The following is a 14,000-nucleotide window of genomic DNA, read 5'->3' as shown; positions in this document are numbered from 1 at the left end:
GCGATGCGGACAAGCCACACCAAGTGGGGCACCCGAGGCGGAGAGCTGCCCGACGGGGTTCGGTCCCCCTGCTGGGGCTCCTGGGGGGGGGGGGGGGTGGCGGGGACTGCAGATGTAAGCACTGTGCACATGGGGCCCGAGAGGGGCCCCCGGAGAGCCGCCGGGGCCCTAAGCCAGCTGCAGGTCTGGAGAGATCTGGCGCCCACGCAAAGACAGGCGAACAGCGGAAAAAGGAAAAGCGGAAACATGTGGCACAGCATGAATGAATACCATGCCTCTGGAGCAGGAGAACCACTCTTATCCGGGCTGATTTTCCCTCTGCTAGAGCCCATCTCGTGAAGAAGCCACGGCCCTGAACCCCTTCCGAATCAGCCTCAAGAACAAAACCGTACGTATTGTCTCCTTCCTGTGAAAGCATGATAACGATGTCTCCCTTTTGCCCCACCCCCTCCCTCTTTCCACCTGCCGGGGCTGCTGCTCAGGTCGGGGACTTTGTACCCGCTGATTAAATAAATGCTGTTTCCATGCGGCGCCTGCTTTTCTCTCTTTCTCAGACCCTCGTGCCGGTGAGGCTCCCTCCATGCGGTCGGGGAACTTGCCCGATTCCTTTGCTGGTGTTTGAGGGATGGACCCTCCGCAGAACTCAGACTCAGCTTGCATCCCGAGCCCAGGAAGGCCGCCGTGACCTCGCACAGAAGCCAGCACCCCCTCAACGTGCGGCACCCACCCCCCAACTCCACTTTCCTCTGGCATCGGATCCTGTCTACACCCAACGGAACTCCCTCTGACCCACGTGAGTGCTTCTGTCTCCCCCTTCCAGTGGGAGCACCAGGAGAGCAGGGCCTGCCCGTCCTGTCCCGCTGTGTCCCCCTCCCTCGGGAGGCCCGGGGCATCGAGGCTGGACCGGCACTGACCTGAAAAGGGCCACGCACTTGACCCCCCAGGGAACGGAAGGGGAGGCGGTTTCGATCAAACGGGGCAAGCGTTACCACGGGCAGATGATCATCTGAGAGGGATTTGTGGTTAAGACATGGGGAAAAATGCCAGTTCACAGACATATCAGTCCGGGTTTAGTAAGAGCAGAAGGGGAAAGATGCCGAAAACGGAGAATGTTCCGCAGGACACAGAGCAAACATGGAGGAAGAGCTTAGACCCATGTGGACACCTTGGAGCCGACTGCGTGGTCCTCACCCGCCCCAGGCCCTCCCTGCCCTCCCTGCCCTCCCCTCGCCCTCCCCTCCTCCTCCCTGCCTTCCCCTCACCCTCCCTGCCCGTCACCCACAGCAGCTGGGCCTCCATGCTCTGCCTCCCCCTCACCAAACACATGCCTGTCTCAGGGCCTTTGCACATGCTGCCTGCCCTCCCCAGGAACGCTAGTCCCTAAGATACCCTCAGGGCTCGCTCCCCTGTTCACTTACATCCTGGATAAAGGGTCACCTTCGCAGAAAGGCGCACGGGCTCTTCGCCCCGACCCTGCATCCACTCTGCGTTTCTTTCATCACCTGATACAGAGAATGATTCCTTTCTCACTTTTGAATCAGTACCTCTCCCTCACGTCACAGTTGGTGCAAGAATTTCCAAGGTACAGATTTCAGGAAGAAATTCCATCCAACTGCTTCTCCACCCGGTGGGTCCGGCCTCAGCCAGGACAGGAAGGAATAGTCGCCCTCGGCCAGAGAGGGTGGAGCCCCAACGGGCTCTTTGGCTTGAAAATCGCTATCTGTGGCCTCAAGTGTGTGTGTGTGTGTGTGGATTTCATGGCGAGGAGCCTCCATTAAGCCTCTCCTTCTGTCCTGGGATAAAGCAGGGCAGGGAACGTCCCTCGTTCGCGTTCGCTCATTCACCCCTTCGTATACGGAGCAAGTGATTTGCGGGGGCTCCTCTGGCACCCGGGACCCTGTGGTGAGTCGGGACACTACACGGACCAGGTTCCGGGCAGCTCCTGGCAGAGCCGACTTTCGGGGGCACCCGCAGGTGGTAAAGAAGAGACTTTGGGTTTCGGGAGTGGTAGGAAGTGAGCCGGTGACAGGTGTGAGCAGATCAGGTCACATTAGCCGGCAGGTGGGGAGGGGTGGGCAACCAGGAGGGAGCTTGGGGGTGGCTGGGGCCGAGGTCAAAGCACCCAGACAGAAGGACCCCCTAGGAAGAGCGAGGGTCCCGAGAAAGGACACCCCACCAGGGTGGCTCGAGTTCTGCTAAGGAGGCGGCTGCTGGCTTGGGCCTGTGCGCACAGAGAGGCAGAGCCCAGGCCTTGAAACTCCCAGAACCCAAACACCATGAGAAGTTCAGGGACAGAAAGGAGGTATTCGATGGAGAATCAAACGCCTGGGGGCCAGCGCTGAGCAAGACGGGCAGGGAGGCGGCCTGCACGGGAGGTCAGTCCTGAGCAGGCTGCAGACCTGCTCGAGCCCGCCCGTGTCTGTCCTGCCCGGTCCACCTGTCCGCTCTACAGCAGGGGCGTCTGAGTGCGGGCTTGGGACGTTCTGGGGCAGGCTGCCGTAAGATGCCCGACACCGTCACAGCGATGGCTGAGGGGCAACGCCAGTTCACGAGGGGAAAGGATCCACCCCTCCACTCGCTCGTGAGCAGAGAGTTACCCAAGCAGATGAAAACAGAAGCTTCCAGAAGGTCTCCCTCCCCATCGCTTGAGAGCTGGCTTGCAACCCCACGGTGCCAGGCCCTGCCATTAACCTCCAGCGCTTTTCAATTAGCAGCTGTGAGGGGTCCTTGGCAGGTGTCGGGGATTTGCAGGGACGGGCCCCAGGGCATCGCCCCAGGACGCCTTAAAAGGGTCTAAGTGTTCTGTTGGAGGGACGCCCAGGAAGCATCGATCAGCTGCCGGTGGGGCGCCTACGTGCGGGGAGGCTTCCGGCCCCAGACCCCATCCCTGCCTCGGGAGAAGGGTTGTCGGTGGGGCCCGTTCAGGGGCCGCCACCCACGTGACTCGCTCTGGCATCTTCTGCGCTTGGCTCCCCGTGGCGGGTGGAGAGTGTGGGACCAGCGACATCACAACTCCCGGCCCAAGTGAAGGGCTTTGTGCCCCTCCCCCCAGTAAGGACAATCCGGTTGAATGAACATGCTTGTGTCCGTGTGGCCACTAGGAAACCAGACCAGCGCTCCCCACCTGTGAGCTGCGTGGCCCTGAGCCCCCAGCCCTGAATGTCACCGCTTCCAGAATTTTCTGCATGTCCCAGATGTGCCACAAAAGAGTCCCGGGACCTTTGACAGCTTGCTCAGCCTCCCTGGGACTCACTTTCCTCGTCAGACCCTGCAGATAACGGAAGCCATTTCAGGAGGACATTTGAGAGCACGTGGGGAAGAGAGCTCTGCCCCCACGTAAGGCTTTGTCCCCGTGTCCCCAGACCACCCCCCCTCCCCGGGGGTGCTTTTGCGAAGAGGCAGGTGAGAGTTGCAGCTTGCAGCAAATACAAAGGCCACAGGCGGATGCTCGCGGTGAGTTTCCCCTGAGAGGCTTCAAGGCACTGATTCTGGTGTGTCCCCACTGTCCCCGGGACCTCTGCGGCCCCTGGCCCCTCACCTCAGGGCAGATCTGAGCTCTTGCCCCAGTGGGCTTTCCTCCATAAAGAGGAGGCTCCTGTGGGCCACCTTGCGATGCTGGCCCCTCCCTCAGGACGCCGGGGCTGGGAAGGCCCTAGAGCAGATGTGAGGCCCCAGGGCTGCAGGGAGGGGCTCCCCTGGGGGTCCTGTCAGTGGGAACTGACTAGGCCTGTGCTGACTCTGGGGGGGTCTGCAAAGGCCAGGTGCCCCTCATCTTCCCGTGCTCTGAACAGACTTTCAGAAATTCCCTTCATTAAAAGACTACCCCCTGCCCTACCCCCCTCTCCCGTGCAGGGAGACGAAATCCTTGGAGAACCCGCGGACCGCAGGGCTGGGGCGGGGCGGGTGTGCCAGAGAGGGAGGACCAGCTCGCACCCCACCGGGTGGGGCCGAAGCTGGAGCAGGCCCCCCAACAAAGTACAAAACTCGAAACCTAAAATCAGGCCTGAGTCCCTGATGACCTAAGACGAACAAGGGACACCTGGGGGGGCTCCGTCGCAGGTGCATCCGACTCTTGATTTCAGCTCAGGTCATCATAATGATCTCACAGTTCGTGAGTTCGAGCCCCGCATGGGGCAACAGTCTGGAGCCTGCTTGGGATTCTGTCTCTCCTCTCTCTGTTTCTCTCTCTCTCCAAATAAATAAAATTTTTTAAAATGTTTTTTAATTAAAAAAAAAAGACCGAATAAATTAGTGAATGGGGTTTGGAGACAAGTCTCCCCCAGCAGAGGATTCCAAACACATCCGCAGATATCGGGCCCTGGAGTTGCTGGGGCCGAACCCCCTCCCTCCGCGTGGGCCACGCACACGGGCTCCCCTGCGGAGGGCAGGGTGGACGGGGGTGGGGGTGGGGGAGCCTCAGCCAGGTGACCGAGGCAGACACCTCGGGGATCAGTCAGGCCGACCGACGGCAGGCGCCCTGATGGGGAGGGATGAGGAGGGCCCTTCACCTGTGGGCTTCCTCCCGAACCCGGGACCCCAGTCCAACCCCGAGCAAAACGTCAGACGGATCCTGAGTCAGGTTCTGGCAGGATTCCCGACCGGTTCGCCTCAAACCGGTCAACATCATGGAAACCAAGGGAAGTTGGGAAACTGTCCCAGCCCAGATGCTAAGCCGACGACAGCTACATGTTATGTGGGACCTTGGAACAGGAGAAAAAGGCATGAGATTAAAAAAGCAAAAACAAGGGGCACCTGGGTGGCTCAGTCGGTTAAGCGTCCGACTTCGGCTCAGGTCATGATCTCCTGGTTCATGGGTTCGAGCCCCGTGTCGGGCTCTGTGCTGACAGCTCGGAGCCTGGAGCCTGCTTCCGCTTCTGTGTCTCCTTCCCTCTCTGCCCCTCCCCTGCTTGTGCTCTGTCTCTCTCAAAAATAAATAAACATTTAAAAAAAATTTTAAAAAGCAAAAACAAGAACAAAAATCAAGTAAAAAGCTCTAGAGAGACCCTGAATGGCCCAGTGACCCAGCAGGGAGGTGGGTCTGGTGCACAGGGGGTGGTTTCATGCCTTCTCTGCTGTTTTTCTGCAAATCCATAACTGTTCTAAAAACAATAGCTCCTTTAAAGACAGCCCCCTGTGTCTGGAGGGGCCCTTTCATCCAGAGCACGCAGTGCCCCTCGAATCTCTCCAGGATCTCTCCACAGTGAAAACCTGACGATCTGTACTGTCCCTCCCTGAACGCACAGCCGCCGAGGGTCCCGTTGCTGCCCCTGATGACGGGGACCGATTGCCGCCGCGGCACATTCTCCGGTGTCTCTTCCGGTCCCTCCCTTCTCTCATCGTCCTTGAGGGGAACATCCGCCTCAGAGATAATGGCCTTGGAATGAACACGTCTTATTACCCTGAAGGCTCAGCCCCCAGCGGAGGGCCGCGGCCAGCTCAGTGGACGCCGTGGGGCGCTCCTTCCGCCCAGGCAGGGAAAAGCTAAAATTAACACAGCCAGACAGCCTCCTCTGCTCCGAGCCAACCCTTCGGCACACATGCGGCCCGGGCTTCAGACCTCTCCCGCTGGCCCCAAAGCTTGGGTCAACCTGGATGTGGGCAAGCTGTTTCCAGGCCGGGAAACCCACCTGCATCACCTAGGAGACTTTGGAAGGCCCCAGATTCTGCATTGAACCTGCTTGCTCAGCAGTTCTGGGTACAAAGGGAGCACAGAGCTTTGCTGTGTGTGTGTGTGAGTGGAGGGAAGCGGGAGCCAGAGAGAAGGGCGTCATCTCAGACCTCGTCCTCAGGAAGGTCAGGCGCACTGCCACCGAAAGAACCTGGTGGCTGCAGGAGGGCGGGTGGGTCAGCAGCCACAGTCGAGGCCGTTTTCTCTCCTCCGGGGGAGCCGCTCAGGAGTGCCTGGCCACCAAGAAAGGGTGTGCAAAGCCTCCAGAGGGCCTGTCAGACGGACAGACAGCCTCCCAGCCCCTCTCGGGCCGGCACACGGGAGTGCCAGTCTAATAAGAGCCCAAAGGCTGCCAGCAAGATGAGAGAGAGGGCAGAAGCTGGCCGTGCCCCGCCCCGGCTGCAGATGCTCTGCCCAGAGCAGACCCGAGCACAGAGCCAAGAGGAGCCCCCTGCACCCAGTCACATTTAAAGTTTTGGTTATCACACTGGACGCAGCACACTAATAATGATCGACTTTCATTCCCTGGGAGTGACAAAGAAATTCAAGGACCTGCCTGTTCCTCTCATCCAGGGCAGGAGAATAAAGCAGAGGGAATTGAAAGGGTCAGCGGGGGGAGAAAGCGATCCCGCTGAATCATGACATCCTTGTTTCTGCACACGGTGGCCGGCTGGCTGGCTATATATAACACCTGGGTGCACGCAGTGTAGGTCCGAGCGGGCACGGAGGGCCGTGCTCATCGTCGTCACGACCTTGGCATCGGAGTATACACACCGTGTGCGATATTGGAACGCAACGCAATGTGTTCGGTATACGGCCTTTGTGTCATTAATTGTCCTTCTGCAACGGGCACTTTCCACCCGGTCAGGGTTCTGCTTTGTGGGCAGGCAGCCGTGTTTTTAACCAAAGCCCAGCTGGTGGACCTCTGAGCCATTTCCCCCTCTGTCACAAGCAGGTGCCTCCGCGAAGATGAGGCCCCCACGGCTCTCGGTCGGCCGGCCCAGGTGCTGCCAGCTCCTGAAATGGGTGCCCTGTCCTCGACCAGCGGGGCGCTCTGGCTGCTGGCTCGTGAGCGCCCGCCCGCTCTCCAGCGTGGCCCCTGGCCTGGACGTGTCTGGGAGGGGCTCTGCCCGGCAGTCTCCATCCTGGTGTCCGCCTGGCCCTGAGGGCAGCGGTCCGCAAGCCCCGGGCTCACCAGCGCCTTTGGGTTTCTGAATGAGGCAGGCACGTTCTCAGGGGAAATAAAGCCCCGAAATGGTGCCTCTTCCCTCATGGACTTCTAATTGACATTGTTCCCAAGGAAATGACAACACTTCATTTTCTCATGTCCCAAGGAAGTGCTTCCCCAGAGAGCACCGGGAATGTCTTCGCGGCCCCTGGCGGGACATCCGATGAACACCGCAGCGGGAACGACGCTCCCTGGGCAATTACACACGACAGTGACCCTCTTTATTAGGTCCCCATGCAGCATATCAGAATCGGCGTCACAGACCGAGCCTTGCCCAAATCCTCACAGAATGAACACTCGAGCCGGATTCAGCAAACTCCTACAAAAGCTGCCCCATGGATGGAGTGCATGTTGTGCACCAGACATCATTCCGGGCCCCAGAGCAACTATCGTGAACACGGTCAGGACACGATCAGTTGGCCAAGACATCAGACGGTGATTGGCTCTCGATAGAGCGTCGCAAGCCAGGAGAAGCCCCGTGACCGGTGAGGAGGTGCGTGTGACAGCAGAGGGTGGCGTGGACACGACGTGTGGCAAACACTGGGGTCCGGGGCTCTCTCCGCAGTGGAATGACCTTCAGGCTGGGAGCGGCGGGAGGCACAGAAGTTTGTGGGTCCGTGAAGGGCGTGGGAGGGGTGAATCCCAGGCACTGGGGAGGCTCCGGGCAAACAAGGGCTCCCGGGTGCAGGCACAGAAAGAAGGTCTGGGGGCAGGTGGACGCTGCGAGGCAGACATTGTGGGGTGCGTTGTGCCCCCCAAAATACTGAATCCTGAACCCCAGTCCCTACGAATGGACCTCATTTGGAAACAGGGTCTTTGCAGAGGATCAAGGTGAGATGAGCCCATCAGATTGAGCCCTAATCCAATGACTGGTGTCCTTGTAAAAAGGGGATGCTGGGACACAGACATGCACAAGGGAAGACAGCGTGAAGATGTGGGGAGAAAGTGGGTATCTACAAACCTAAGAATGCCTGAGGCTGCCAGCAGCCAAGAACGGTTTCCTCCCCCTGGCCTCGGAAGAAACAGCCCTGCTGAAACCTGGGTCCCAGACCTGTAGACCCTGGAGCTGGGAGACAATAAAGTTCTGTGGTCCTTTGATACAGTAGCCCCGGGTCCCGGCCGGTGTCGCCAGTGGGTGGGATGCTGCAGGGCCACGGAGGAGCGTTGAGCAGGGAGGGGAGCCGGTCAGACCCAAGTTGAAAAAGATGCATGGTGGGGGCCCCCCACCAGCCTGCAGGGCTCGGTCCCCCAGATGGAGATGCTCACGAAGTTGCTTTCGAGGACAAGAGCATGCTGGTCTCCGTGAAATGAGCTGCATGCCCAAGTGGAGTAAAAATGTTCTCAGCCATGAGAAGAAACAGGAAAATGCCACTTGTAAGTCACCAAGAGAAACGGGTGCTGAGGTATTGCGGGGTTGGCTTAGCAAGTCAGGGCTTTTAATTTTTTTTAAATAAAATTCTTTTTGAAGTGCATTTAGTTTTGAGAGGTAGAGAGACAGAGCTTGAAGGGAGGAGAGGCAGAGAGAGAGGGAGACACAGAATCTGAAGCAGGCTCCAGGCTCCGAGTTGTCAGCACAGAGCCTGATGTGGGGCTCAAACCCACGAACCGTGAGATCATGACCTGAGTCGAAGTCAGACGCTCAACCGACTGAGCCACCCCGGCACCCCAACACAGGGCTTTTAAATCAACCCAAACAGATACAGTGGATGGATTCTACTTCAAGAAACAACACCAGTTTCTTCAAAACGTACCAGTTACAATACGGACGTATTGCCATCTTCAGTCACTGGCAAAGGACTGCTCTCCACCTCAATCAACTGGAAAGCAGACTTCAGCAGAAAGAGGCCAAGCACGTGGGCCTGGGCCAGTTTCCATCCAGGAGCTGTGCGTTGGGGCCCAAGTGCAGCCGGGCCTGACAGAGGTAAGAAGGTGGGGCTGGATTGGAGACGTGAGTCCCTAGGCCAACGGCTGGGCTACAGACGCCAGCGTGAGAATCTGAGGGGGTGATGGGGTGGCGGCTGGGGGCCAAGAAGTATCTGGAGACTCGGCCCCCCCTCCCCCCATGCTGGGGTAGCCTGGGGTTCAGGCGTGCCCTGTGCAGACACCCACTGAGCACCTTTTTGTCATTCGAAGGAGAACCCAGAAGAGCCTGAGACCTGCAGCGTCTGTAGGCCTGAGAGTAAGGGAAACAGTCTGGGACAAGAACCACATGCCGGGACTGACGACCCAGCCAAGGTCCACTCACTATAATGAAGTAAAAGAGTCTGACAAAATAAAACAGATCTGCCTTCTTTCTAGGGGGAAAAATAACACACACCGAAAAAAAATCTCACCCCCCCACCTTGTAAGGAAGGGGACATAATCGACTTTCCCTGAAATGTGTCACCACAGTGTCCAGAGAATAATAAAAATATTACCAGCCACAAGAAGGGATGGGAATGGGTGCCCCATGGGTGACGGAGGAAGCCATCAAGAGACAGAGAAGTTGAATGGGATGGCGAGCGAGGCTGTTTAACTAGCAGTTTTCAACACGTACAGTGATTTACAGAGAAGGAGGGCTGTAGTGAGTGAACAAACAGTGATCTCAACAGAGAAAGAACTGTGGTAGCAAAGAACCATATGGAAGCACCATATCTGAATTTTGAAAATTCACCAAAAGGAATCAAGAGAGATTGCGTATTTCAGAAGGACACGTGGACGTGGGGACAAAACAACGTAAATTATCTTATTTGGAGAAAAAAACAAACAAGCCAACCAACAAATAAATAAATACAAGTCTGAACAGAAGTAACGAACAGAGCCTGAATGGCCTCTGAGATAACGCACGTGATCTAGCAAGTGCCTGAAGACCCACGGGGAGGGAGGGTGGGAGTGGACTGCAAACGAGTGTCTGAAAAAATAATCGTCAAGTTTTTCCTGAATTTGATGGGAATAAAATCTAAGAAGATTCCCCCGCAGGATGAATTCAGACAGAGCCATGTTTATGCATAATCACAGACAACCAGATGAAAGTCAGATATGAAGAGAAAGTCTTCAAAGCAATAGTGAGAAAAGGTATGTTAGCCGCGTACGGAGGACCCATCGGAAACTCTGGAGCCGAGAAGAAAGGCACCCCAGTGCCTTCAAAGTGCTGACGGGAAGGAAACTCACACCAGAATTACATAACCAGCATAATGGACTTCAAAATGAGTGTGAAAGACAGAAAGACAATTTTTGATAAGAGCAAGGTGAGAGGATTAGCCACCAATGAGCCACAACATACGAAACGCTAATGGGCATCCTTTTCAGATTTGCAGGAGGAATCGAGAAACGTCAGGGGAGCCACTGTTCACAGAAGTGATCTTGTAATAACATCGTGGGGTGGGATTTACGGTGCACGGAGCTGCAACGTACGTGAGGGCGACAGCAACACAGAGGCAGGGGCGGGGGCCCTCAAACAGCATGACGTTGCTGTGGGCCTCTTACATCTTTTAGGTGTGATTGTTCAACATCACCTCTCAGAGGCTGAGAGAAGTTAAGGATGCATCCTGAAATCCCCGAGCACTTAAACCACACACAGAGGCACACGCATAACACTAGCATATCAGCTGAGGAAATAAAATGAAATCCTGAGTTGTGTTGTGTCAAAGGCAGGACAGGGCAGTGGCGGGGGGAGGAACAAAAACCAGAGAGAGCAAAGAACAAAAAAAGTACAGTAAACCCAACCAAATCAATAATTACATGAAATGTAAATGGTAAATAACACTCCAATTAAAAGACAGAGACTATCAGAATGTATCAAAAAGCAGACTCGGGGCACCTGGGGTGGCTCAGTCAGTTAAGCATCCGACTTTTGATTTCGGCTCACTTCATGATCTCACAGTTTGTGAGTTTGAGCCCCATGTTGGGCTCTGTGCCGACAGTGTGGAGTCTACTTGGGATTCTCTCTCTCCCTCTCTCTCAAAATAAATGTTAAAAACAAAACAAAACAAAAAGCAAGATGCAACTCACTATGGGCTATTTACAAGAGAAAACTCCTAAACATAAAGACAGATCAATTGAAAGCAAAAAATGGGAGGTAGGATATAAAGCCAACAGCAGACGTTAGGTTTCTAGCGTGGCTAGAATCTATCCGATAACATCCAGTCCAAGACGAGGGTTTTGCAACTAGAGATGAAACGGGAAATCTTATCAGGACGCAATAGCCAGGGTACCACAAGGATGCATCATATCTGAGCCCAGTTACTAACAGAGCTGCAAAGTCCAGGAAGCAAAAACTGACAAAAACCAACAGACAAATCCACACTTATATTGGATAGAACAAATAGCAAAAAATAAAATAAAATAAAATAAAATAAATAAAACCAATTTATTTATTTTTATTTTTTTAACGTTTATTCATTTTTGAGACACAGAGAGAGACAGAGCATGAGGAGGGAAGGGGCAGAGAGAGAGCGAGACACAGAATCCGAAGCAGCTCCAGGCTCCGAGCTGTCAGCACAGAGCCCGACACGGGGCTCGAACTCACGAACTGCCAGATCAGGACCTGAGCTGAAGTCAGACGCTTAACTTACTGAGCCACCCAGGCACCCCAATAAAACCAATTTAAAATTAAAAAAAAAAAAAACAGGATATAAAAAAGTAACAAAGATTTGAAGAGCAGAGTCAGGCTAACTGACCTAATTGGCGTTTCTAGAAACTGCACCAGACAACCGCATGACGTACATTCTTGACGCTCTCCGTGAGATGGTCCCAAACGTAGGTCATTCGTTGGGCTGGAAACCGCCTCCGTGAATTTCATACGATGAAAATCTTACGTGGCATGCCATCCGATTTCAAGAAAACTAAATTACAATTAATAACAATAAGAAATCTTTAAAAATCTCCACGTATTTGGAAATGAAACGATACACGTCTTTTCTTCCCGCTGTCGTTTAAAGAGTTGTGCAAACATCTGCACGATCAGTTTTAAAACACAGCGCGTGGTGTTTCCGCCAGACTTATATACGGCGAATCCTCTCTCCCACCACAGGCCCGAGGAGAACATCGACCTGCTTTCTGTCACTGTCACTGTGCCTTTTCTCTGGGTGTTTCATGTAAAGGGAGTTGTGCAATATGAAGTCTTTGACACCTGTCTTCTTTCACTTAGAATAATGTCTGTGAGCCTCGGCTCTCTTGTAGTGTCTTCCTTTAATCCCCGACTAATATCCCATTGCCTGGAAAGACATTTTGTTCAGCCATATGCCAGCTGATGGGCACTGAAATTGTTCCCACGTAGGGGCCGCTGTCATCATCCATGCACAGACCTTTGTTTCCAATCATCTCGGGTCAGTCTGGGGGGGGTGGCATCGTGGGGTTATATCTCGAACATTTTAAGACAGACCACCTGTTTTCCACAGTGACTGTATCCTGCTGCGTTCCCAGTGTTCACGGTGGGAGCCAGTTTCTCGATATCCTCAACCACCCTGGGCACGGCTGGCCTCGTGGGTGTGAAACGGCATTGCTCCGTGGTTTACTCTGCAATCCCCACAGGACGACTGGGACCCGGCATGTTTCTTGTGTCTTTTGTTATGTGGATCTATATCTTCCTGGGTGAGATGTCGATTCAAGCTTTTTGTTTAATCGGATTAATTTTCCCTCTTATTGAGTTGCAGGGTTTCCTTACATATTCTAGACGCAGATCCTCTGTCAGAGATATGATTTGCAGATATTTTTAATGGTAGGCAAGCAATTACTTTATTTTCTTAAGAATGCCTTTCAGAAAGGGCTGAAGTTTGTAATTTGATAAAGTCAGTTGACCACATTTTTTTTTGTCAGGAATCACGCTTTTGCTATAATGTCTAAGAACTTTTGCTCAGCCCAAGGTTACGAGGATTTTCATCTATGCTTGATTCTAGAAGATTTTTAGCTTTCACTTTTATAGTGAAGTCTGTGGTGCATTTTGAGTTAAATTTTGTGTATAGTATGAGATAAACGTGTACGTTGCTTTTGTTTTATATACATAGATATTCGATTGTCCCCGCGCTATTTGTTAAAAACACTCTTCTTCCCTCCATTGAATTCTTTTGACATTTTTCTCAAAACCAGAAACAGTCTCATAAATACAGAGAGCAAACTGGTGGTTGCTGAGGGGAGGGAGCGGGGGAAGGGCAAAGTAGGAGGAAGAGACCAAGAGGCACCGACTTCTAGTTATAAAATAAATAAGTCACTGGGGCACCTAGGTGGCCCATTGGTTAAGCATCTAAGTCTTGAATTCATCTCAGGTCATGATCCCAGGGTTGTGGGATCGAGCCCCATGTTGGGCTCCACGCTGAGTCTGGAGCCTGCTTGAGATTCTCTTTCTCTCCCTCTCTCTGCCCCTCTCCTGATTATGCAGTCTCTGCCTCTGTCTCTCTCTCCCTCCCTCTCTCTCTCTCTCTCTCTCTCTCAAAAAAATAAATAAATAAATAAATAAATAAATAAATAAATAAACATTAAAAAATAAATAAGATAAAATAAATAAGTCATGGGGATGAGAAAAACAGCACGGGGAGTATAGTCACTAATACTGCAACAGCCTCATCAGGCGACACATGGAGGCTACATTTCTTGCAGTGAGCATTTTGTGATGCATAGACTTCGTGGAAGTCGCTATTCCTTGTACCGGAGACTAATGTAACATTGTACATCAACTCCACGTCGATTGCAATTGTTTTCAAAAGAAGCAAATTGCCTAATAAGTGCCCCTCGTTACGTGATTCCCATTATCTGAATGCTTTTCCTTGAACCGAGACCTCATTGTCTGGATGGCTGTGACTCTACACGAAATCTTGAAATACAGTCGTGTGGGTGTCTTCCCACTTGGTTCTTCTTTTCCTGCTTCCTTATTCTTTTTCTATATACATTTTAGGACCATTTCCACGCATAAACCTGCTTGGATTTGAGAGGGCTTGTGTAGAATTTACAGATGGATTTGAGGAAAACTCCCATCTTGCCAATACTGGATCTTTGGATCTAAGGACATGGAGAGTACCGTCTCAGTTTATTTAGATCCTTTATTTCTCTGAGCAAAATGTTTTATGCATGTTGTGGTACAAGTCTTGCGCCTTTGGGTTATATTTATTTCAAGGTGTTTATTCTTTTTGA

Source organism: Panthera uncia, chromosome B4 (assembly GCF_023721935.1).
Source record: "Panthera uncia isolate 11264 chromosome B4, Puncia_PCG_1.0, whole genome shotgun sequence".
NCBI lineage: Eukaryota > Metazoa > Chordata > Mammalia > Carnivora > Felidae > Panthera > Panthera uncia.
This window is presented reverse-complemented; position numbering follows the sequence as displayed.